Source organism: Panthera pardus, unplaced genomic scaffold, assembly GCF_024362965.1.
Source record: "Panthera pardus isolate Hobbes unplaced genomic scaffold, ASM2436296v1 HiC_scaffold_8, whole genome shotgun sequence".
In the NCBI taxonomy this organism is placed as follows: Eukaryota; Metazoa; Chordata; class Mammalia; order Carnivora; family Felidae; genus Panthera; species Panthera pardus.
This window is the reverse complement of record NW_026527013.1, coordinates 124,045,842-124,072,082: the sequence shown is the minus strand read 5'-3', so window position 1 is coordinate 124,072,082 and position 26,241 is coordinate 124,045,842. Positions and strand designations below refer to the sequence as shown.

The window sequence follows — 26,241 nt, the reverse complement described above, 5'->3', positions numbered from 1 at the left end:
TTTAAAAAAAATTTTTAAAACAAACCTAAACACTAATCGTAGACTCAGTATGTAAACTATGGCTGGTGAAGAGGCAGTGGTTGTGGGGTGCCTGGGTGGCTTGGTTGGTTAAGCATCCGACTTCGGCTCAGGTCATGATCTCACGGTCCGTGAGTTCGAGCTCCGGGTCGGGCTCTGTGCTGACGGCTCAGAGCCTGCAGCCTGTTTCAGATCCTGTGTCTCCCTCTCTCTCTGCCCCTCCCCTGTTCATGCTCTCTCTGTCTCAAAAATAAATAAACATTAAAAAAAAAAAAAAGAGGCAGTGGTTGAGATTGGTGGGTGGGTGGAATGGACTTGCTTTGGCCCTGGAATATAACTTTTTTGCATCTGTAGGTTGGAAATGTATATATTTTGTATCTGAGATTGGAGAGTGTGTAAGTAGCGAAACTAGTCTACTTGAACAGAGTAATATGTTGGGGAGTAAAAATGATCTTTTAAAAAGACACTTTCTGTCCTTTTGATTGAGGGAGGTAGACAAACATAGGTAGAAGTAACTGTACTATGAGACTCCTAAGGTGATAGCGCTGTGAGAGTGGTGTATTATTGAGGGTATTGGAGAAAGAAGAGTTCTGAGTTGGGAATGGAGGTATTGAGGGCACCTCAGAAGAAGTAACTTGTAGCTGAGTCTAATGCATTGGCAATTATAAGGATTTAGGAACAGAGAAGAGCACTCCAGGGTAGGAAACACACTTAAGGGAGAATTACAGAGCTTGAGTGTGTGGCATATTCAAAGAAAGTTAAGTTATCTAGTGTCTTAATGTCTGATGTGTCTAATCAAACCTGCTTTTTAGGAAGATGAACTCATCAACAAATATTTACTTTGGACAGCAAGATAAAAATAATTGGTTAGAGGAAAATGAAACTGGAACAGGGAGATCAGCTCCTAGAATAATTAGATAAACTAAGTGAGTGATAACCCTCTAAGCCAGGAGATGGCAAACTGTCCCATGGGCTATTTGGGACCAACAGTCCATTTTTGTAACTAAAACTTTATTGAAATAGTCATGCCTACCTTCCCATTCACATATTATCTATGGCTGCTTTCACTGTACAAGGACAGAGTTAAATAGTTGCAACAAAGACAGTATGACTTACAAAGCCCAAAATATTTATTATCCAGCTCTTTTAAGAAAAAGTTCACCAACCTGTGGTCTAGAGTGGTAAGAGAAGGAAGGGTGGAATGCACACCAGGGAAATGATGGAAGTGAAATGCACAGGATTCAGAGGCTGATGGCACCATGGGATTCATTAACATGGGAAGTTTAATTCAAGGTGTCTTTAGGCTCTCTAGCCTGGGAGACATAAAGGAAACCCATTTTACTGAGATAGGGATGAGAGGAAGACAAGCTAGGCAAAAAGGTAAGGAGTGACGTGTTGTTTTTGAGACCCTGTGGCACATACATGTGAAGACGAATAGATTCATCGTCTCTGGAGCCGAAGAGAGACATCTCAACTGGACACGTAGACTTGGGAGCCATTCTCCTGGAGTTGAGAGGTGATAAGAAGATGATGGACCAAAGAGAGAGGAAAGGAGAGAACAGGAACACACAGAAACTTGGGAAGGACATGTCAACATAAGCAGCACACAGAGAAAAGAGAACCAGTGAAGAATTCAACAGGAGGGTAGGAGGAATATCATAGCATTACGGAACTAACAGATGGCAAAAGACGTATGGGAGAGAGAGGATGGCCAGCAGAATCAAAAGCTGTCCTAAAAGTCAAACAGAATTATGATGTTTGGGAGGAGGTGACTGAACACATCAGAACATCACTGTTGGTATTTGCAGACAGAACCCAAGGAATTAACAGAAGAACAAATTGTTACAGCAAATGAAGACTAATCCTTTGAGATCTTTAGCAATTAAGGAAAGATGAAGACCAGATGGAAGGGGAAGCAGGTCTAAGGAGGGCTTTCTCGAGGAGAGGGTAAGCTTATTTTACACAAATGTCAATAGACTGGCATGAGGACATTTCCCAGACTTTGGACAGTTTGCAAATCACTCAGAAGCCTTTGTTTGCTTCCTTTGGAATGTACATCATTGCTATGGTCTGAAAGGTTGATGCTTCTGGAACCCAAGTGCAAGCAAAATGAAATGCCCCTTCTAACTCCATGTAAAAATCTTCTTAAGGTTTCCAAAAATGTACCAAGGCCTTTTAAAGATCTTTACATATAGATCTTTATGTCAAGAGCTTCATATCCTTTGAGTTCCAAAGGTGGGAAAAGGCATAGTCAAATCTGCCAAGTTGAGGAGAGGTTAGCATCTGGAGTCTTTGACTTCCCCAAGTGGAACAACCCTCTCTCCTAAGCCCAGAAGGTTTGCCCCCAGACTTACTTCTATGGAGCCCAGGGTTCCAGCTCTCAGGAATGTGCCTCATCTTCTGGTGCTGCCTTTGAACCATCAACTTAACATTCAATTGCAGACAGCTTTACCTTAGAGAGAATGGAATAGGAAATGAAAAACTTTCAGGTTTGGAACCAGTAAGTCTTGGGGTTGAGCCACCTGTCCTCAACCAGGGTCTATTTTGCTCCCCAGCAGATCTTTGGCAATGCCTGGAAACATTTTTTGGTTGTCACAACTGGAGGTAGGGTACTAGCATTTAGTGAGTAGAGGTCAGAGATGCTACTAAACATCCAATAATGTATAGGACCTGCAACAAAGAATTAAACAGCACAAATTGCCAATAGTTCTATACAACATGCTCTGATACACCTATTCTACTGGAAAAGGTGTCATTCATTAATTCACACTATGACGACTGACATATTAATGTGTCATGTTTGCTGATGGTACTTTTGGTTGCCTGTCCAAAATCTATCTTCCACTTCCTTTTTCCTAGCAAACCTTCAGTTTACTTCAGAAAACCACCCATTCCCAGACACAAAGGGTAATTAATACATGGCAATACAGGTTTCGGGGTGCACATGGAAACTATATTGGCCCAAGCAAACTAAAGGACTGGAGAGTAGTACTAATGAATGTTAACAATAGGCTGTTCAAAGAAAAGTGTATTCATACATACAGGTAGACACCTATGCCTAGAGACCTGTATGTATATATACCTATATACATTTATTACAAGTATTTACTCATCTAATGGATGTGTGGAAGCCAATAGGCACACACACAAACATAAAACATGCATTGCTCTTTAGTTTCAATTCCACACGGTCAATTGATTTTTAGAAAATATTTTAATCGGCCTTGCCATTCTTACGTCTATAACCAACCTATGTTTATAACGAACAGATGAGTGAGTGTAATACTGACATGAGTGTTGGCTGCTTTCGTATATGTTAACAAGACGATGAAGAAACATAGTCAGAACTCTACTCATTTGTCCATGATGTGAATGACTTCTTTGCTGAATCAGATAACACTGGAAGAATAGCCCTGGAGTTTTTGTACTATTCACAATGTAACAGTTTTAGAACAACACTGTTTAAAGTTTAATCTTCATTGTTTGCCTTTCTCCATCACTTTCTTAGTAGACAACCAAAACACAATAAATCACGACCTGATTTATAGCATTTGCCAATTTCTGAGCTATAAATACTCCCACCATGGCTAATTTCAAGCCACTGATGTGGGGTTGGAGAGGGAAGTACAATGGTACATCACTACCTACCGTCACCCTCATACAGGTAGGATAGATGTAAACCATGTCAAGGGCACAGGTAATAGTGAAAGTAGTGAAATAATTAGGAAGTGATGAGCCTTGACTTTTTATTATCTTTGTTTTTTTATATAACTCATTTCTTTTTATGTTTACATAATTTAATTTTTAGTAACAACTATGTTTAACAACTAGCATGCAAAATTCCTAAAAATTTGGCAATTGGTACTCACAAGCCCGTACAAGCCAACACCAGCACAGCAATGACTGGGGGCAAAGTTTTCTTTTTCTCTCCTGCAGGGTGTGAGTAAGTAATCACATAAACCCAATTTCCACTGGCAGCCATTATAACCAGGAGAAGATCCCGCCTGTGGCGAAGGTCAGTGGTAAGGAAGGCAATTTGGAGAGACAGAAAAAGCCTGAGTCCTTCATGCCACACTTCAGTTAGTGATCAACCTATGTCTGGAAGACATCCCTCCACTGATCTTTTCTGCTCATGCAAAATAACTCATGTCCCTACTGTTCAAGCCACCTTGTATCACGGTTTTATGCTGTTTGTAACTGAGATCATTCCAACCAATACAGTTTTGTTTTTGTTTTTGTTTTTTCTCAAGAAGGAATGCCTTAATGAAAGAAATTATCCCTAATTATAGAAGTTTAGGCCTTTGAAGTTGAGAGAGTATTTTTAGAAGCTTCCAGAGGACAGGAGAGAGATTTGGCTTATTTTACCCATATCTTTATTCTTTTCCCTGTCATCCTGCCTATGCCAGGCTCTCCTTCAAAACTCAGTTCACTCTGCTTCTTGTCTTTGAAGACTTCTTCTCCTCTTCCATTCACCGAAACAAAGTAGAATTTCTCCCTTGATGCCTTTGGTGTATACAAATTGTGTATCATGTTTCATGCGTTTTTTTACAAGTCTATATGACTCCCAGCTTCCCAGAGTCTAGCTTGTTATATAATTTTTTTCTGTATCTCCAGTACCCAGCACAACAGTATTCAGTAAACGTGTCAAGGACTGAACTGTGTCCCTTCAAAGTTTATATGCTGTACCCTTGAACCCTAACGTGACTGTATTTGGAGATGGAGCCTTTAAAGATGCAGTTAAGGTTAAATGAGGTCAGGGTCACTGGGGTGGCTCAGCTGATTAGGTGTCTGACTCTTGATTTCGACCTCAGGTCATGATCTCACAGTTCATGAGATTGAGCTCCAGGTCGGGCCCTGTGCTGACAGGGTGACAGCATGGAGCTTGCTTGGGATTGTCTCTCTTTCGGCCACCCCCGCCCCCATTCTTCTGCTCCCCTGTCAAAAATAAACATTTTTTTTAAAAGGTTAAATGAGGTCATAGGGTGAGTCCTAAGCCAATAGGACTGGTGTGCTTATAAGGAGAGGAAGAGATACTATTGTTACGGAGCAAAGGCCATGTGACAACACAGAGAGAAGGCAGTCATCTGCAAGCCAGGGAGAGAGACTTCGGGAGAAACCAAGCTTGATGGCATCTTGATCTTGGACATCCAGGCTCCACAACTGTGAGAAAAAAAAATTCTGTTGCTTAAGCCTCCCAGCCTGGGGCATTTTGTTGTGGAAGCCTGAGCAGATTAACACAAAAGGAGTGCTGAATGAATGAATAAGTGTCCTTTACGAGAGATAGTTCACACATATCCGTTGATCCCCTACTCTTAAGCACTTACATGCTTTCACTACACCGAGAGTATGATTTTACCAAAACTCTGACAAATTAATTTCATTTTGGCTAAGAAAAGGAAGAAAACAGCCTCTTTGCCATAGAAAACATAAAGAAAGTTATTTTCTCCATAAGTCCTTCCATATCCCTAACTTCTGATTTTTTCTCTTTTAGGTTTGCTTTACACAGAGAATGATGAACCCAGTCGAGACCTGGGAACTATACACAAAGAGGAAATATGACCAAAGAAAAGGGTCGCTTTCATCTCTCATGAAAGCAACGCTGTTTTTGTTGATACATATGGAAAAAATCAGGGCCAATTATGCATTGTGATTTGGCACTGGAGTTGCAGGCTCACCACAGGCCTTTTCTTTCTTTCCACAGATATACCGTTACAGTCCACGGGAGCCCCGAGCCCTCCGTTACTGGCAAAGCCACTCCTCGGCGAGATGGACCAAGCCAGAGGCGTCTCTGTCACTGTCAGGATGGGCTTCAAGCGCAAAGAGCATTTCCTGTCCGCTGGCCCTAAGGAGTCAGAATTATACTTGGTGAAGGCAGCCCCGAGTTAGGTTCCCAGGGTAGACAGTCACACACTGTTTCACACAAGTGGGTGTGGGCACCCTGTCTTAGCGCTCTCTCTGACCTCAGGGAGCCCTCAAAACTAGTCTTCCCAGTATTTCACTAGCTGCTTATTTCACACGGGCTTCAGGTTGATAACGATCAATCCTCTTTTCTGATCTCCTGGTCTCAATCAACGATATTCAGACTTTTTTAAAAGTGGAGACTATCAGGGTGTTAGGAGACATGGTTCTGGGCCTCTTGTCTGCTAACTCACTGTGTGACTTTAGGCAAGTTCCTGCCCCTTTACGGACCGGACCGCAGTCTCCTCATCTATGAAACAAAGGGGTTGGATTAAGTGGGCTTCCAGCTGAAACCATCTCCTGTGCTGTCCACTACAGTAGCAACTAACCACACATTGCTGTTTAAATTTAAATTAGTTAAGTGAAATTTAAAATGTAGTTCCTCGGTCTCACATTTCAAAGGTGTTAATAGCCACATGTGGCTGGTGACTAGCATATTGGACTGCACAGATAGACTATTTTCATCACGGCAGAAAGACCTGTTGAACAGCCTGGATCTAATGCTCTCATTTTATCATGACTATAGATAATTTCATAACAAAGCCTGACAGCTGAATAGCACTTTCGTGTTTATCACAAAAGTGTATATTTTGTGTATATTTCAATACATCATTACATTTAACCACCCAAAATAGGTAAGAGAGGTATTATTATGCCCTACCTTATCAGATGAGGATGCAGACTCACAGATTAAATGACTTGCTGTAGGGTCATGCTACTAAAGACCAAATGCACTTTCCAAATCCAGTACTCTAACACATGGCACTAAGTTACAGGGCAAAGACATGCGTGGCCTCGCTAAGGCCACTCCAACCCATGGTGGTGAAGGAACTAAGACCCAGCTATTAAGAGCTGATCCAGAGACGTTGTGCCTTAGTTGAGATTTTAGCTCCACACGCCCTGGCTGTGTGACCACAGACACATTATTTAATGCCTCTGGGCTCCTTTACCCTCTTCTATCAAATAGGGATGGCACCAGGATCTGCTCCTTGTGAGAATTACAGGAGCAGATGCAAAGAGAGTGCTTAGCTCAGGAAGTCAAGCACATAACAACTACTCACCAAAACTTAGCTACTGTGATGATGAACGCGAGCACTACCTTTATTCTTTCCCAGGACTGCATTTCCTCTCCGGCCCAGCGGACACACTGACAGCTCCTGCAGACTTACTGCCAGCTTATCTGAGGAAAGACACTACTCTTACACATAGACAACAACTCCCTTTTTTGAAACCTACTGAGGAATTTGGCCTCATAAACTCCTGTGGCCATGAGTTCCCCAGATTAATTACAAGTTGTTTAGGAAGAGCTCTCTCTGAGGGATTGGATTAATCCGCCTGGGCAGCGTGCCACGAGCAAATGGCTTTTCCCCTTTAATTTTTCCAAACTTTTTTGGTGCCAGGAACACAACATGTGCCTGCCCTGGAGGAAGGCCTGGCCACAGTAGGTGCCACCAGTGCATGGGGATGAGGGGTGAGGAGGTGGGGGTGGAGGGCACCTGCAGAGCCTTCCCGGTGTCTCTCCTCGAGAGCAGGCTACAGCAGCCTGACTGCAAAGCTGGCTCTGCCCAGCATGCACTACGTCTTCTGGAAAAGGCACGCAGACACGTGTCCCCCAGTGATGACTTTTCCTTCCCTGTCCCACCACAGTGGAGTGCCTCAAAGAACAATATTTATGCCGACGGAGCCACAGAGCGTGGGGGGCCAGGCTACAAAGCCCAGCTCTACAAGAGCTTGGGGGTTGGGGGGCTGACCCCGAGCAGACCAGCGGGGCACAGGACAGACTCCACAGGTGTTTCCCCTCATCCCGCCCACCCTCTCCTGGGACCCAGCCCAGGACAGAGGAACTAAGCGAGGATCCTTTGGCCATGCTTCATTTTCCCAGGAGCCGGGAATGGAACTGTGGTCAGACCCTCGGTGTCTCTCGAGGGGAAACAATGAAGTGCTTTTGCTACTGGATGCAGCCTGTTGAGCATCTCGGCACAGAAGGTGTGGTGCAAAGCACCAACGGGGCCCGTTTGTGGAGGCTGTCTGCTGCCTGTCACATAGCACCTCGGCCACAAACCACATGCACACCTGCGCCAAAGAGGCACTCACAGCCTCGTTCGTCCGTCCGTTCATTCATTCATTCATTCACTAACTCAACAATAACTTACCGAGCACTTGGTCTTGGGATGATTCTGGGAGAAGTAAAACTCAGTTCCTCTCACAAGAACCTCAGAGACCAGGGGGAAAGCGGAAAGGATGAAAGAAAAATTAGTTTACTGAGACCTGAGCAGAGGGCTAAGGGGTACACACAGGTCCAACGGCCTCTCCACGAGGGGACGGCATGTGAGCTGCGTCTCAGAAGCTAAATGAGAGTTTAGAGGTGCTGGCTTGGGGGATGGGGCGCCAGGGAGAGCTCTTTGTGCAGCCTTGTCAACCACTATACAGACTTTTACTCTGAGGGATGGAAAAAGCCTCTGGTGGGTGGTGGGAAAAGGTGTGACGTGATCTGAACATACATTTTCATGGGATCACTCTGGCTATTCTGTTGATAACAAATTGTCAAGGGGAAGAGGAGGGACAGATGCAAGAAGACCAGTTTGGGGGTCTCTAACAATAATTCAAAAGACAATGATGTGGGCTTCTTAACCCAAGCCCCAACAATCAGTGTTGAAGGAAGGACACATACAGGCATTATACCATCCACTTGTGATATTCTTTATCATCTGGTCAGATCAAACCTCCCTCTTTCAGCAAGGACAACGCTCAAATAATAGTTACAGTCTCTATCTTCTATTCCTTGTTCTAATTTTCCTCCAAGTCATCAAATAAACACTAGGCTCATTCAATTTCCCTTCACAGCATGCTCTCTGAATCTAAGCACTTTGCAGAGTGCCGGCTCCATGTTTAGGGTGGTAGGAACCCCATTCCATGGAATCAAGGGGACCCTGCCTTTGGAGAATAATACTGGATCAAGCCGGACGAGCACAGGGGGATCCTAAAAATCCCCTCAGACCCAAGCATTTCTCTGAGGCTTCAGTACCAGAGACATAGAATGACAGATACCTAAACGCCACGTGAGTACAATAGATACTATTCTTTCCAGAGTTCTAGGGAGAGACCCTGGCTGTCGTATAGCAGACTCTCCTTTGTATCATTTCTCTCCCTTCCATGGTGAGCAGTGTCCTTCAAAGGAAGCATTTAGAGGAAAATGTCTCCACAGGCCTGATCCTTTTCTTTGAAAACATAATAACGCTCAAGAATGACAACAATGTAAATCACCAGAATCATTAGGCAGAATCTCAATGAATTAAAATTGCTTACATCAGGGTAAGATTAGGTCAGCTGCCTCTAAGGGAACTAGAGCGCTGGGGTTCGCTGACTCCCAGCCTTTCAAAAGCAAATACTGTCAGAGCTCCACCGTCTCGGTAGCATGGATAGTCAAGCCTGATAAGACCAACCTTGTCTGGAAAGGAACAAATTATCGTGCCACTCAGTCTCTGAGACCCCTTCATTACCCATCCCACAAAGACAAATTACCCTGGAAACACTGATAGGATTGACCCTCCAAAAAGCTAGGTCTGTCCTGCAAGCATGGGCCACCTCTGCTCAGAAAGTGGGTGGTGGAAGAGGACAGGGTTACCCAGAAGGTCCAAGATGCTGCCTCGTGAGAAGGGTTACATTCAAATCACCAAGCGAACCCAGGAAGGTCTGAATGCCCCAAGGGGGGTGGAAATCCTAAAAGCAAAATAGAGCCATTATGTCTCAGGCCTAGGAAAAACCTGAGAGATTCTGGTGCCTGAAACAAATAACAGGAAATATATGTCAGATGTATGGCTGCAGCATACATCATGAACAAAAAAACAGTTAGAAGACGACAGAGGAGCGGGTACAACTCTTGATAACTACTGAATACAATTTTCACCGCGGAGAGGCAGGCAGTTTGTAACCACACTTATTTTAGGACGTCAGGAGTGACTTGCCTTGGGAAGCTAGGATGAGTTCCTTTTTCTTTTGTCTAGTTTGTAAGACAGTAACATTTATCTTCCAGAAATTGGGACTTGATTCCTTCTGAGAGTAGAGGGTACTCCAGACCTCCACCGACCATGACAGGAAGGAGAGAATCGCCTGAAGGATTAAATATTGCTGCTAATCATCCAGTTGTGTCTGAATCCCACGTTCCATTTCCTGGTGTCCTTCCCGTTCACATACAAGTCTTGATTTATCCAAATTGTGCTGCATGACTTGGGCCCTCATTTCTTCATTTGTGCAATCTCTCCTAATGGGGTGAACCAACACCTGAAGGCACAGTCCTTCATGCTTGGGTTCAGAGGTCAGACAGCCTGGGTTCAAGTTGCACCCTGCCACTTCTTTTTTTTTTTTTTTAATTAAAAAAATTTTTCAATGTTTACTTATTTTTCAGAGAGAGAGAGAGAGAGAGAGAGCATAAGCAGGGGAGGGGCAGAGACAGAGGGAGACACAGAATCTGAAGCAGGCTCCAGGCTCTGAGCTGTCAGCACAGAGCCCGATGTGGGGCTCGAACCTACAAACCACAAGATCATGACCTGGGCCAAAGGTGGACACCTAACCAACGAGCCACCCAGGCACCCTGTGCCCTGCCATTTCTCAGTCAGATAGTCTCAGGGAAGTTGCATAATAACTCCATACCTCCTCCCCTTCTCAGTGAAATTTTATTCTCAGGAATAAAAAGAAAGCAGTCAAGAAGATTGAATTAGATCATCCATGTAAATCACTCAGCTCTCATAAAATACCTGCAGAATTGAATTAAGAATAAACTAGGGATGAGGAGAAGGAAAGAACAAGGGTCTGCAGAATCCATGAAACGTAAGCCTTAAACCCTTGGTCCTTGGGTAATCAAGAGCTGACCTAATGAAAACAGTAGTGACTATTCAACAGCAATTCATTTTCATTTTGGAGAAAAATGGTTTTTTTATTTTAAAAATTAGCAATCATTAGAGAAAATGATTTCAGATGGGTAGCAATGCAGTCATCATGGTCGCCAAAATAAAGGCAAGTGATTCAAAGTGGCCCGGGCAGAAAGAAAGATCTAGAAAAGGTTTATCGGCAGTCTCTGAACATGGCCATTCTCTCTACCCAGCAAGGAATCCTCCTGGTTCATCAGAGGGAGTTTAAAATAGACGATACGGGAGCCAGCCTTCCCAGGAAATGAGAGGCCCAGAATGGAAAGGAAAGGTCCAACAATTCATTTTTTAAGATATTACATGATTCTCAAGTATTATTTAAATAACAACAGCTCAATGAAGTATCTCCGTTTTACAGATGAGGAGAGTGAGGCTCAGGAAGGGCCCCAAGGTCAGGCCACAAGTTAAGTGGAAAAGCTGGGATTACACTCAAGTGTGTCTGACTTCCAAGTCAGTGCATCCAAACATCAGGTCACTAACCCACACATGCGGAAAGAGATATCAGTTAATCTACTATGCCCCTTAACAAGCCAGTCTTTCATTAATGACAGATAGAAATGATGGTAAAGTGACCTTTATCCTTTCCCTTACTGGGTCTTCCCTCTCCACCCCCTCCCGTAATGTAGCTACCCTTGGGCATGTTTCTGTGAGACAATATGAGGTTTCAGTGTCCCATAATGTCAAGCTGCCAAGCAGGAAAGGAAAGCCAGTTTTAACAATGCATCTCATTTTTCACCTAATTAGTACCAACACACTTAGGGATGTTAAGGGTGAAGTCTGACTTGTCAGCTGCTGGCAAACACAGACCCATCAGTGTAAATCTCATGCTGGACCAGGGGAGGGGGTGGGGGGATTTCCCCAGTTGAAGGCTGTTGTTCTTGGCTGGGTGGTTGGCGAAGCAGGGTCCCTTCCCTTCTACGTCTATGGTTCTGGGAGGGTCTGGTGCTGCCTCAAAAAAAACGCTGACCTCCCTTCCAGCTGAGGACTCTCATGTGATTCTTTGCACCTAAGAAGGCTGGCTCTGAGGGAGTGAAACGACAGGGCCACCCCTTCTTTCGCCCGGGGAATAGAAGCTGCATTATATCAACTGTCCACCACTATGGATTCTCCCTGCTCTCTATTTACAAAATGGAAACAGATGAATTCAATCAAACATAAGCCCCCCGAATTATGGCTTCCTTTATACCTTGTGGTAAAGGAGTTTATACATAATTGGCACATGATTTTCTCCGGTGGTTTCAAGTTGTTCCCAAACGTAAAAAGGAACCTTTCAGTTTGGGAATGAGATGGTTTTGTTTCAAACCAATCCATCATGCCTTCCAAAGGCAGAGAGGGTGGGTCGGCTCAGTGAAACCAGGAAAGCGGCCAGCAGGTCGTGGCCTCGCTGCTTTAATTGGGCAGATTGAGGCAGGCGGAGGGTCAGTGAGAAGAGAAGCACAAAACCTCCTTTTTGGCACTTGCGGTGGTTCTGGGGTGAGACTCTGTCACGTTCGGGATGGAAAGCCACTGGCTCCCCCACATTTACCACTGCAGTCTCTGTTATTGGACCATGAGATACAGAGGTAAGTCCTCCCCTTTTAAGGGTCAAGATCAACCAACACCAAACGACTCCACCTCTTACAGATTCTATAGATCAAAAACACCCTCCACCAGCAAAAGCCAATTTCCATAATTGGCTGGCACCAAAAAGCAACGTAGTCATCCTTCAGCTATGTTTACGCAAATCTTTAATGAGAGTCAACAGAGAAAACAAGGAACGACCACTCTACACTTGGCTTTAAAAAGCTGGGATTGGAGCCTGAGAGGTCATCCTAAATTACTATTAACAAAGTCAACAGGTTAATATGTGTTCAAGGCTTCGTCCAAATGGGGCGGCCAGATAATGATCCTATTACATTAAGGTAAACAAAAGGGCGATTGTGCTCACCCCGGATCAGGAGGCATCTTAAAAGCTCTTTCATATTTATTTTCCACAACTTAGCAAGCCCACAAGGGAAATGTTCAACTTCGTTAGAGAGGATTGCTTACATGTTGTGGAAACAGCAGGTCACTCCAGGTTCTCAAGGCATTAAAGATTCATTTAGGAATTTTACCGCGATCATAGGCCTTAGCGGTTCTGCCTGACAACTTTCCTCGGAGACGGTGGAGACAGATTTGGGATGAGAGAAGTGCCACACGATAAGAGAGAACATCTGCCACAGCGTGTTACAGATTTCTGTGTGGGGGCAAAGAGGCCTTGGTGATCAAGAAAGTCTGGATTGAGGGGTTCCTGGGGTAGCTCAGTCAGCTAAGTGTCTGACTTCAGCTCAGGTCATGATCTCCTGGTTTGTGGGTTCGAGCCCTGCATTGGGCTCTGTGCTGACAGCTCAGAGCCTGGAGTCTGCTTCTGTGTCTGTCTGTCTGTCTGTCTGTCTCTCTCTCTCTCTGCTCCTCCCCTACTCGTGTTCTGTCTCTCTGTCTCTCTCTCTCTCTCAAAAATAAACTGTAAGATAAAAAAAAAAAAAGGAAAGAAAGTCTGGATCGATTGTGAACCCATAGTCTTCCAAGCTCAGGAAATCAAATGTGACCCTTTGGGGTGCTACACTGAGTTTGGTTCCTCTTTGATCCCTCTCCCAGACAAGCAGGAGCCAGGGGCTCTGGTCCACAGAGGAGAGTAACCTGGCAGGAGCCCAGGCCAAGTGTGCATTGGGTAGTGAAAGCCAAGGGGCTCAGGGTCCTGGGAGAAAGCTTTGTACGAATATTGCTAAAATTAAAGCCTGGACCATTTGCTCAACTGGGGGCAGTGGAAAGGGACCACTGGAGGCAGAGCAATGGTTTGGAGATTGTGAGACAGCCCCTGAGGAGGAGTCCCGTGCCACTATTCATGAGACCTGTGGTACACAGCCTCTAAGATGACCTCCAATGATCCCTACCTCCTGGTGTTACAGCCTTGTGCAATCCTATCCCCAGAGCGTGAACTGGACCTAGTTCTAACTGAGAGAATATGGCAGAAGTGATGGGATGCTATTTTCCAGATGAGATTACTGTCAAAGTAAACTAGAGCCAAACAGAAGTTAGAGGAGTGAAGGAAAACTTTATTCTGGAATGATTACAATAGAGGAAGAGTGGCCTCGCTATAGAACTGGGCATGATTCTGAGTCCAAGAAGGACAAATGGGGATTTATGGCCACAGAGCTGGGTGGGGATCAGTGGATATAAAACAACTAAGAGGAAACATGAGGAATGAGGGGGATCTGGCTAACCTGACCCAGCAGGATTCTTGCTGAAGGCAAGCCAGGGTGATAAGATATGGAGGGTTGGGAATGAGGATTTTATCAGATATCAAGAGTGGTCAGATACCAAGGGTAGGGGATTCTCGCTAAACTGATTCAGTAGGATTTTTGCTAAAACTGGAATAAGCCAGCAAAAGACAGAGCCAAGGTCTGAGCTTTAAGGACTTAGAGGAGCCTGACTCGAGTTAGGTCAAGTAAGGTCATTACAAAAGAGAACTGGTTTCTGTCCTGCATACCCTTTTTGCTCTCCCATGTGCTTGCTCTAATGGAATTCAGCTGCCATCTTATGAGCTGCCCTGTGGAGAGGTCCATATGGCAAGGAACTGAAAAAGAGCTCCAGTGGACAGAAAGAAAGCTTTCCAACCATAGGCTTCAAGGAGTCTAATTCTGCTTGGGAGTAGTCCCCCCTCAGCCTTCAGATGAGACCACAGCCCCAACTGACACCATGATGGCAACCTTGTGCCTCAACCTTGAGGCAGAGACACCCACCTAAGCCACACCTGCCCTACAGAAAGTGTGAGATAAATATTTGTTATTTTTTAAGATGCTAGATTTGCGGGGGGGGGGGGGGGGTGGTGGTAATTTATTATGAAGTAAAATAAAACTAATGCAGGGCCTTTATGGTGTCAGATGAAGACCATGTGTTTCCTTCATTTGCTATGGAATCAAATGAGCAGGAGTCCTGCTGTAATTCACCATCATTAGGCACCACAGCAACTCACAAAGGCCACAGCAATTGTGGAATAAAGCAAAGGGAACAGAAAGGAAAACCTACCAGGGTATTCTCTCCAGATAAGTTTTATGACTAAAAAGAACAGAATCCATGTCCAGGATAATAACAACCAAATGGAAGAAACCCTTAGGGTTTACAGAGTGTTTTATATCTGTGATGTCATCTAACCCTCACAAACACCCTGCAAGTTTCTTCTTGGACCTCGAGGGATCATTCAGAAGGATTAGTAGAGGAGCACAATTTCCCACATACTCAAGTCCGAAAGATGGTCCTTGTTTATTTGAGAAGGAGAATGACCTCTTTGAGCACAAAGCTTCAGGTGAGGAAGGAAGGGGCTGCCTGCCTAGCCAGCCAGATAGGTTGCATCGGTCCCTGCCAACACACAGAGAGAAAGGCCACAAGTAAGTCATCCTCACACCTGCGCCCCAGAGCAGAGGCTATCTTCAATTCTGCTAATGATGGCATTGATATTTGTAGAGCTAGTCTAAGTTAGCATAGCTGGGACATGGTACATGTGGAAATTGGGCCCAGGTCTGACATCACATCCTGTGGCATTTCCACATCCCAGGTTAAGTTGTTGACTGATTAGCATACAATCCCAAGTTAAGACCACTTCCTAAATTGCCCTTGCACTTTTCTCCCTGCCTCAGCAGGAAACAAAAGAACAAGGAGAATATGAGAATATTAACAAAGAGGCTTTCGCATTTGGAATTATCTCACACCCTTTGATGTAAAAGATCAGAATGAACAGGCATTCCCAGTATGTTGGGGCTGAAGTTTATCGTTCTTCCTCTTCTCCATTTCTCAGTTCCAATCAATCCCCGATCATTTGCCCTCCTAAATATGGAGCAAATCTGTTTCTTCTCTTCTTTACTGTTCTCACTGCCACAATGCAGGTGACATCCTCCCTCACCTTGACTGCTGCATAACCAGTCACCTCCTCTTTGGGCTGGGGCCTTATCCATTGAGCAAATTTGTCAAAACCCAGATCTGACCCTATTGCCTGTTTCTTTCAAACATCACAATGTCTCCCCCAAAATTACAGGATAAATCTCCCTTCTTAAAAAACATACAAGGTCTTCCATGGAGGGCCTGCCTGCCATCTATCTCAGCAGCCTCAGCTATTACCCCTCCCTGCCCCCTAGTTTATGTTCTGGTGCGTCTGGGACTGCTTCTGTTTGCTCAGACAGATCATGTTGTCTCACACTCCAGACCTTTGCTAGTACTGTTCCCTCAACATGAAATGCCCTTTTTCTCTTACACACTTGACTAAATCCTACTCCATCCCTAAGACCTAGGCACCTCTTCCTGCCCTTCTTGCCCCACTCCAGTGTAGTCCTTCCTTCCTGTGTTCCCATTATACTCTGGGCATCTGTCCACCACCACCAGACATCACATTATAGCATCATCCATGAATGTGGCCTACCTCCCACACCAACTTGGGGCAGCAGCCTGAGAGGAAAGCATGCACAAGTGGCCAGAAAGAGTACTCAGTTTTGAAATAAAAAGACAAGCAAAGGAGTGGGTTCACACATTTACCTCCTTGGATACGGATTCAGGCTTGCTCACTTGCTGTTTTCTCAGAGCAAAATGGTGACGTAGGTCAACCTAAGTGGCAAAAAAAAATCCTCTTTCTGGATTCAAATCAAGCACGACACTGAGGGCATTCTAGGCAGATGTGAAAGAACATCAGGCTAGCAAGAGCAGAAGTATGGATATGTTTATAAGAATAGTAATGCCACCAAATGCTCCACTGAAAAGCATGTGAGGGGCAAATGGATTTGTAAGTTCTCTAATATTATCTTTTCTGGGGGAAGAAAGTATTTTCAGGTCAAATAAATTTGAGAAGTGCTGCATAATTGTACATTATTGTATATTAAAAGCTCTGAGAAGTTCTGCAGCTGTTTTTAAAAGGTATAAATGTTTTTGATCTAACATTCCCAAAATACATTGGATTATGGCCCATCCTTCCTTGTGTTTCTTTTCCACAACATCATCATCCACAGTATTCCCATTCTAAGTACATTTTAAGAAGTGCTAGTTTAAGGAAAGTGCATTTAAGGTACAGAATCAAGCAGCCCCCAGATTGAGTATCTGCCCTACCATGTTCTAGCAGCCTGCGCGGCTCATTTGAATTCTTACAGCCTGGGTTTCGTTGCCTCTGCAAGAATGGACAGCAATATCCACCTGGTAGGTTGCTATGAAGATTAAAGGAGATACCTTAAGTTAATCACTTGACAGTAAGTATTTAGTCATGAATTCAATTTCTGTCCCCAGTATTACCTTATTATTCTCCTAGAGCCCTATCTGCATGGCCTTAAAACCTCTGGCAAAGAAGTAAATGCCAACTGCATGAATACTTGCTTTTTAGGACACCGAGCAAGCAAACACCAAGCTTTACTAAGTTGTTCTACTAAATCAACCTAAAACAGCATTTGCTGCAGGCAAACCAGCAAACCCTCCTGTTGAAACTGACTAATCACTATTTCCAAATAACGACTCCTTTTGTGCCATGGATGTCAGAAGACCATGACACAGACAATAAAGCAGAATGTCCTGGCGCCCGTGAGACGCTCCGTTATAAATTAGCTCCCCAGCTAGAGAATTGGGGCCACCAGGGCACTATTCAGGACGCACAGCACACACAACCTTCGTCTTGTTTCTCTTCCTTTGAATAAAAATGTGTCTGATGCTTCACCTCCAATGAAAATATTCCACAGGTTGTAAAAAACAAAAGTAATAACACACTTCGTAGGCATGCATAACCATGAGATAATTGTGCTTCTCAGTTCATTGATGTCACCCCCCCTCCTAACCGGGGCGTTAGAATGTATGCCTTGTTGTGTGGTTCCCCAAAATATTATTCGTAGGAGGTTTATAATAACAAAGCATTACCATAATAAATACTGGTCACAAGAGTCTTCTATCGAAGGAGAAGCCTACTAAACGTGCTCACATTCCCTACCCTTGAGTCGAGATTAAATTTCACTTTTTTAATCAAAGATTCTAAATCCTGAGAACTCTAAACCTTGAAATTGATACCCTTTTTAGAAAGAAAAGTTAGATCGGAACTGTCAGAAGGAGAGATCAAAATGACATGAGGCAAATCAGATGACGTGTGTGTAAGAGGTTTTCTTTAGTTCAGCTGTCAGGAAAACATTGAAGCGTCTTATCTCCGCAAAAGCCCCAAAGCCACTGTCCCAGGCCAGGCAAGCCGAAATTGTTTTAAGAAAAAATAAAGGCACAAAAGGCTTCTTAGGAAATTCACATTTAAAGTGTTACTTAAGCCCACAGCTTCGACCAGTAACAAATGGGGAATCCAGGATGGAGGTAGGCAAATGACAGAAGAAATTATTTATACTAAAGATCAAATCCTGTTAAGAACTCTGAAGAGACCAGGGTTGTTTAATTATTCTACCCTATTACCCTATCAAATATTCTTTCAAGTAAATGGGTCAGGATTTAGACCTTAGAAATTCAATTATTATACATAATTTTGTTGGAGAAGCATTTGTTAAAATTCGATTTGACCTTCAGCTTTGATTGAAAAGAGAGCCTACTTTTAAAAAATACCCTTTATAATGAAGTATTGGTAACTTCTCTTGAGGGGTCACTGTCTGGAAGTCTCTCAGATCATTTAAAATGGACAGTGCAGCAGGATTAAATCTGTAGTTAAGCAATATGTGACACACTGGTTTTTAAAGTCGCTATGTTTTAAAAGTTCCATTTGCCTTAACCCTTACAAAAAATATTCAGAAAGGCTTTGCACGTGCGCTCCTGTCTTTGTAAGGAGTACATAGTGATCCTGGGAGAATAAATTACTCGCCCAAATTCTTCACCCTCCCTTGCCCTGGCCTCGTCATGGGCCAAGTGTACGTCCCTAGCTATATCGGTAAGTGTTCCATCAGAGAAGCAGAATCATGATGGTGGATAGGCTGGGTTTATTACAGGGATGAGAACTTATGCGATCCAGGGAGTGAGTTAAGCAGTCCATTGATGCACTGTGCTCACATCTGGCGCCAGGCCTGAGGCCAGCGGGACCAGCACATGGGAAGGAAATCTGCATGCAAAGCAGGGGATAAATGGCCAACTGGAGCCTACAAGGATGAGCTAGTTCCTACATGGGTGTCTCACTGCCTCCAAGACCCCAGCATTCAGGCAGACCTGCAGAAGAGTTGATGCATTCCTCCCAGCACAGGGCTGCCCGTGAGCCCGGCCCACGGTTCAGAACAGCTGAAGAAAGAAGTCTGGTGGGACTGGGGCACCTGGGTGGCTCAGTCAGTTAAGCGTCCGACTTCAGTGCAAGGTTAGCCCTGCACTGGGCTCTGTGCTGACAGCTCCGAGCCCAGAGCCTGCTTCAGATTCTGTGTCGTCCTCTCTGCTCCTCCCCTGCTCTTGCTCTGTTTCTCTCTCTCTCTCTCAAAACTAAATAAACATTTTAAAAAGAATTTAAAAAAAAGAAAGAAAGAAGTCTGGTGGAACTAAAGGAGCTGGGGGGTGGCTGCTCCCCCACACCAACAAGGCAAGCCAATCGATTGCCAGTGAGAGCAACAGCCGGAGACATGACCATGGCTTCACTTCCACCTTCCAGATAGTGTAGCCCTTGTGGGGCTAGCCCTATTCCAGAATCATGTGAGAAAGACCATTCTGAGAAACATAGCTCCAACTTAGCTAAGCCACTTAGCTAAGTTCGAAGTCAGCCATTGGCTCTGGCCAATGGTATGTGGGCAGAACTGACGGTGCACCAGTTTAACGTCCAGAACTTAAGAGACCTTAAGTTCCACCTGCCCACGTGTGTCATCTTGTGCAGAACTGAAGAGATAGCAGAGCAAGTTCAACACGACCCAGCAGCCACAGCCTGAAGCAGAGGACTCCAGCCAAGCCCCAACTAGACGAGCTAAATTGCCACCAATCTGCAGGTGTGTGAGCAACGACAGGTGACTGTGGAAGCCCCTGGGTTTGGGGAAGCAACTGCTGCAGGCCTACCTTTACCTGATGATCAAGGACCCCTCTCCCCACCTATCACTCTCAGAGCCCGAATCCCTGCAATGTAGCAGGCCCTGCTGTCTACAAGCACATGCCCACTGAGTAAGGCAGCTGAAACCCTACAATAGGAATCTAGCCCACTTGCCTAATTTCAGGACACCCTCTTTTCAAAAACAAAACAGCATCAATTCAATGTTAAATCCCAACTATGGCCATAACAATACAAAACCTTGAGCCTTGAGAAATGCAGTTAAAGCAATACACAAGTCTCGCATAGAGACAAACCTAAACTCTGATTGAAGGACATGAAAAAATGAAAAGATACACCATGTTCCTACATGGGAAGAATCAGCATTGTCAAGAGGCCGGTCCTCCAAATTAAATTATGAATGTCCTGCAATTGCTCTTAAAATCCCAGCGGGGTTTTGGGTGGGGAAATCTTGGTAACATCATGAGGGAAAACAAGTGCATGGGAATAGCCGAGAACTACTTTTCCAAAGTAAGGGAAGCACACTTGGAGCCTGGTGGCAAAGCCTCTTCTGGCTCCGAGGATGCCATGAATCTTTGCTTCAAAGACCTCCATTTCTGTTTCCTCTCAAGGACAGAGAACTCCATTTGGAGACTTAATAAAAGCTGATGAGGTAAGCGCATATCCATGAACACACAAATGAAAGTTGTGTGTGTGTGTGAGAGAGAGAGAGAAAGAGAGAGAGAGACTGTGTTTGAATTTTAGACATGCCTTTCCATTTCTTGAGCTACTTCAAAAGTCTGGAAGTTGGAATTTGTCCCTGGACAAGAGAGAAAACAAGAGGCACCCCAGTGGCTCCCAAATTCGCCCCTGGTGGTGCAGAAGCTGTCAACTGCTTGGTGGTGATTTAGACTCAAAACAGACCGCTGCCCAAACCAAGCGTAAGAGAGTGATGTGAGAAGTTTCAAGTTTTGGAGTAGATCTGAGATGGTCAGAGCTGAGGTTAGTTTGGTCTTTAAGAAAAAGGCTTCATTTGCACTCAAAAGCCTTCTGTTTGTAACCATGAAAGCCCTGAGTATCAAGGAAATCACACACTAGCCATCAAGACTCAACTGCCGTTTTTTCTGACTGCTAGGCTGTTCTTGATGAGAGCAGCATCAAGCTATCGCCTTTACCGTGATAAGATTTCGTGAGAGAGCTCAAGCAAGCAAGTTTACATCAGCCAACAAATGGTCCCCAGCTCCTGTGTGCCAGAGTCAAGAGGAACTCAGAAAACAATCTAACCAATCTTGGCCTGCTCCCAAGAAGGCCATGGCCCAGAGGGAGCCTGGAGGTTGAGTGAGGTCTGTGGATAACAAACCTGGGGCTGAATGTGGTGAGTGAGGCAGCTTGGCTAGGGGGAGGATTCTATAGTAGAAAGTCCTGGGTTTAAACTCCTCTTCCATAGACCATATCACTGTGAGCAAACTACCTGGCCTCTTAGAGGCTTTACTCCCCATCAGCAAAAGGAAGGTAATCCTGGATCCTACTTGATAGATCCTGGTGGGATTAAATAAGAAAATTATGTAAAGCCCTTAACACTGTGCCTGACACACATTAGCACTCTGTAGATGTTTTGCATATAAATGATTGTTGAAAATGATGTTGTAAGTGCTGAGCTGTAGATATTTTCAATAGGCAACAGGGGGTGGGGCTGGAACTATTGATTGAGTCTAAGGAGTTGGATTAGGCTTCTCAGAGGATGTAATGTTTGAACTGGAGCTTCAAGACTGAAGGGGATTTCAACAACTGGTGAGGAGGGAGGGCTTTCCAGAATGAAGAAAGAACAAGTGCAGAGGGTGGGTGGAGGTGAAAAGGGACATAGTGGGGGTTGGCCAGTGCCAAAGTGTGGAGTGGGAACTTCATCACATAGGCAATGGGTGGTCATGGAAATCCGTGAAGCAGGAATGATCCCCAGTCTGATAATATCCATTTCTTATACCCCCTTTCCCTTCTAAATATAAAACTTCAAAAATCAGAGAAAAGCAAATGAGGGATGGCTAACAACTAGGTGGCCCCAGAGTCCCCTCGTCCACCACACTACAGATGCTGTGCAGCCTATTATTACACTGTACTGCATGGGACCTAATCTTCCCGCCATACCCTGGGCAGGAAAGCCTGGTTGCCAGGCTGTTCCATTTTCCCAGAGCCCCTTCAGGTATAAGAAAATATTTTTCCATTGGGAGTCTACTAAATGTCATGTCTAATTTAATCCTAAATACATTTCCACAGAAAAAGGAGTCAAATGAGTAAACCTCTCCTATGTCCCTGATTTCTTGTTTCCCTAGCCCTTCACCCACATCTCCGTTCCATCGTTGTTGGTTTTTTTTTTTCTTTTCCTTTTTCTTTTTTTGTAAGGGAAGTAAAAGTGGACAGGGGAGGGAAGGGGGGAACTCCGCCACTTACTAATTTGTTTTCCATCCTCAGCCCTGCATTTCTTTCTCTGTGACCTGCACTGAGACAGGACAGATGGAACAGTGCCAAAGGGAGACTAACTTATTTATCTTGAAAGCATAAATTACCTCCAATTATCAGGATACCAATTATATCCAAGTGAGCACCTCTGCCTATCCTTAAACATTTTGGTTTTCTCAGCTGCTGGTTGAAGTTTTCACAAGGTAGTAGAAGGTCAGAAATTCAGGGAGGAATTTAGCTTTGCTGTAGATCTAAGCCCCCTCCCCATTCTACCTCTGTTTTCTTCCCTGCTCTTCCTCGTGGGAGGACATTCAATGATTCTGACCAGAGTCAGATGGTGGCAAGAGCCCTGGTTAGGGACAGGAGACCTGGTTTAGCATTGGCTTGCCACCACATTCCCATGTGAAGCCAAGCTCCCATTTCCCCTAAGGCTCACACTCCACATATGTAGAATCAGAGGACCAAAAATGTTCTCCCCCAAGATCCCCTCACTTTCTCACTGCCATGACTTCAAGATTTCAACTCAAATTCACCTTTTGTTTCTGAATCACGCTCAGTTTGGTTTCAAATGATTTATTAAAACACCCGGTGCTGTATGTGTTAGCACAGAACTACTCAAAGTGTTGCCATGGACCCAGGCCCATCTCCAGACTGTTACTAGCCTGTGATGAGATAAGCAGGCAAAGTTGAGAGTAAGCATCAGAATAGTTCTGGCAATTGGACATGGATGTGACACCCAAGCATGTGACAAGGCGCCCCACTGGTTGCACTTGCCTGATGAGTTGCGTGTGGCACCAACTGTGTCTGAGTTACATACAATAGGACCACATATAAACGGAATGGAACTCAGAAAGAAATGAATACTCCAGCCAGATGATCAAGGTCAGCATCAATAGTCATAAACCACATTGATAGTTTGTACCCTTGATGTTATGTGGTGAGGATGGCCTCTGTGGTCTTCCTCCTGATAGCTCATAACCCCGGTCTTAAGAAAAAATACCAGACAAATTCCAATAATGGGACATTCTACAAAATGCTTGACCACTACTCCTTAAAACTGTCAAAGTCATCAAAAAAAGGCAAGTCTGAAAAACTACCATAGCCAAGAGGAGCTAAAGAGTCAAGCTGATTAAATATAATGTAGTATCCTGGATGGGATACTAGAACAGATAAAGGACATTAGGTAAAAACCAAGGAAATCTAAATAACCATGCACTTTAATACATTCATTTCTTAAAAAAAGAAACAAACTTGTCCTTACCACAAATAATTTAAGAAGAATCATTCTAAGCTACACTACTTGCAAAAGCCCTGGAGGGTATGGAGAGTAAGCATTACAGCTGCCATTTTATGGATTTTATGGATGAGAGAACCAAGTCAGCAATATTTGGTGAATTAGGAAAGAATCAGGTTTGACCCCACTTCTTTTGAATTCTATTCTCTCTCTTGCTTTGATACACTTGCTTTTCTAAGTAGATAGTTATTCAACTTTAAGCTAGTTTTCTGATTAAAAGTAATATACTTGGTATAAAAAAGTAGAAAGTATATACAAGAATAAAGAAAGAGATTCCTTAAAAAAATCAATAATTTCCCAATCCAGAGCAAATGGTTGTTAATCTTTAGTCTTCCTTGTTTTTCCTTTTCCTGATCATTTACCACTCACAAGCGTGAAGAGGAGAAAGTGGGTAATGGAATTCAGAGAGAGAGAGAGAGAGAGAGAGCACTGGGCAGAGAGGGCCATCCAACAAGAGATTAGGATATGGCACATCCCCTGGAGAGATGCAGCCTGCTGGCTGGAAAAGGGCGGGGGACAAAGAGCAAAAGTTTAGGGAGTAGTGGAACAGAGTGAAGCTCTATCTAGACCAGAGTAGCAGGATCGGATCATCTGTACAAATGAGAGGATACTAGCTGAGATGAGGTAGACTGAAAACGCAAGGGAAAAAGGGCTAGATGGTAAAACAAGGCACTGGAGGAGGTGAGAGAGATGGGGCCAAGAGCTGCAGCGGGGGGTGGGGGGGGGGGAAGGGGAGGGAAGGGCCAGCATTGGAACAAGAAATGACTGGATTCCTCAGAATCAAAGTAAAACAAAGAGAAGGGTAAAAAATCCCAGCAATTTCTAAAGCACAAAGGACTTAAGCCAAACGACCTCATCTTTGTTTGGCAAAGTAGGATTTGAGGTCACCTACTCCTAACGAGGGGACAAAAATACAATCAGAGTTTAAGTTTGAAACATTTCACAGCTGCATCCATGGACAGTGGTTACACTGGAACAAACTGGATTTGACATCAGTGCTCTTTTGACCTCACGATAGCAAAACCCAAAAGGAAGCCCTGTAGTCACCGGTAGGCTTTCCCAAGCCTGGCACTAATTGCTTCATCTGCAATGGATTGAATTCAACATTCTCCACGTACAGAGATGTGACTCAGCTTGAGCCACACTTGTAACCCTCATTAGCCAGAGAATGATGTGATATCGCACGGTGCGATATTCCAGTGAGGAATCTGAGGTCATGAAGAACATCAGGGCCCGTTACAAAAAGAAAAAGAAAAACCACAGTGAGAACAAACTTCTAGAAAATGTTGAGTAGAGCAGGACAGGGGGGAGTTATGGATGCATCCAAGGAGTTAAGAGGAGGGAATCTTCTCATAGGTCTGGTAGACACTGCCACTGTCAGAATGGTGTGCCCTCTCCCCTCCCAACTTAGAAAGAAGGCCCGATTTTGTTGGGAACAAGATGCCCAGACGGAAGACTATACTTCCACACCTCTTCAGATGGAATGGCATATGGCATAGTTCTAGTCAACTTAGGTAAGCTGACGTCGGATGACGTTTCCAGAGAGCCTCTTAAGATGTGGGGACGGGAGCAGAAGGAGGAGGAACACAGATGGAGCCATCTTCTGCGGTTTCTCTCTTTGTCTACCCCCTTCATCCTGCCTAGAACATGAAAGAGATGCCTGAGGAGAATGGGGAATAACCATTACTCTGCAGGGAAGAAAGCCAAGAGATCACCAAGAACCTGGACGCTAACATCCTTTGCGCCACGGTTCCAAGATCAGCAGCTGTGTGCCTCCAGACTGCTCATTGTCTAAGAAAAATAGAATCAGTAATTTGTTTAAGGCTCTGCTTTGGGGGGCTTTGTTTCTCTCAGCCGAACATAATCCCCAGTTCATAAACGAGGCAACATTTCATTTCGATCATTAATTTAGAAATAGTGTGTCAGATATTTGCTTGTACTAGAGTTTCACGTAGCAAATGCCCCCTTGAAAGAACCAGGCCATCCTTTAGGGGCTTGGAAATCCTTTTGTAGAACTGAGTGTTTTGTTTTGGGGGTGTCTGTCTTTGCTGTAAAGCGAGCTGACCTACATGCACAACATATGATAAGCATGAAGCGGCCCAACTGGTTTTATTAGTTTTCCTTGGGCTTTGGTCTAAAAAGGTTTCTTGCTGAGTTGATTTCACCCCCGATAACTTCCTTCACACTCCACTTCCTAATCGAAAAAGGCCCACATCAGGGGTAGAGAAACGGAGACCAATCCTTTCCCACCCCTCTCCTGGGACTCCTTAGCTCTTTACTATACCGCTGGGCTGGCTTAGCAAAAGCAATTTGATGTCCAGAATTTCCTGGCAGCCTTCCATGAGTCTGTCTGCCTCATCAGAAAACTCCAATCAGTAAGTCTGTGGGCTAAAGGGAGTCTGATCTCACTGGTGGTGTTGCCACATTTTGTTCTTTCTCTGATATGTTCTGTATTCACAGTGGTTTTGTTCTTTTTCAGTTCTGAGAGCTGACATGATTTTGGAAAGTGAACGTGCTTCCCTAAATTCTGGACCATACCCCCTCAGGTGATATTCTCTAAGCCATAACCTTAAGGTAAATCTCCCCAGAGGAGGGCTTTTTGTCTTAGATTCCAAGAGCTACCATTCCTAAAG

General features: G+C 44.4%; 1 long non-coding RNA gene across 1 annotated transcript in view; it reads right to left on the bottom strand.

Annotated features, from left to right (window-relative positions):
- LOC109263950 (uncharacterized) overlaps positions 1–26,241 on the bottom strand; it is a 61,593-nt gene that overhangs the window by 15,481 nt on the left and 19,871 nt on the right. The window contains exon 2 of the long non-coding RNA XR_008420257.1: positions 2,373–2,470. This is a non-coding gene — a long non-coding RNA (uncharacterized LOC109263950). The remainder of the gene's footprint in view (positions 1–2,372; positions 2,471–26,241) is intronic.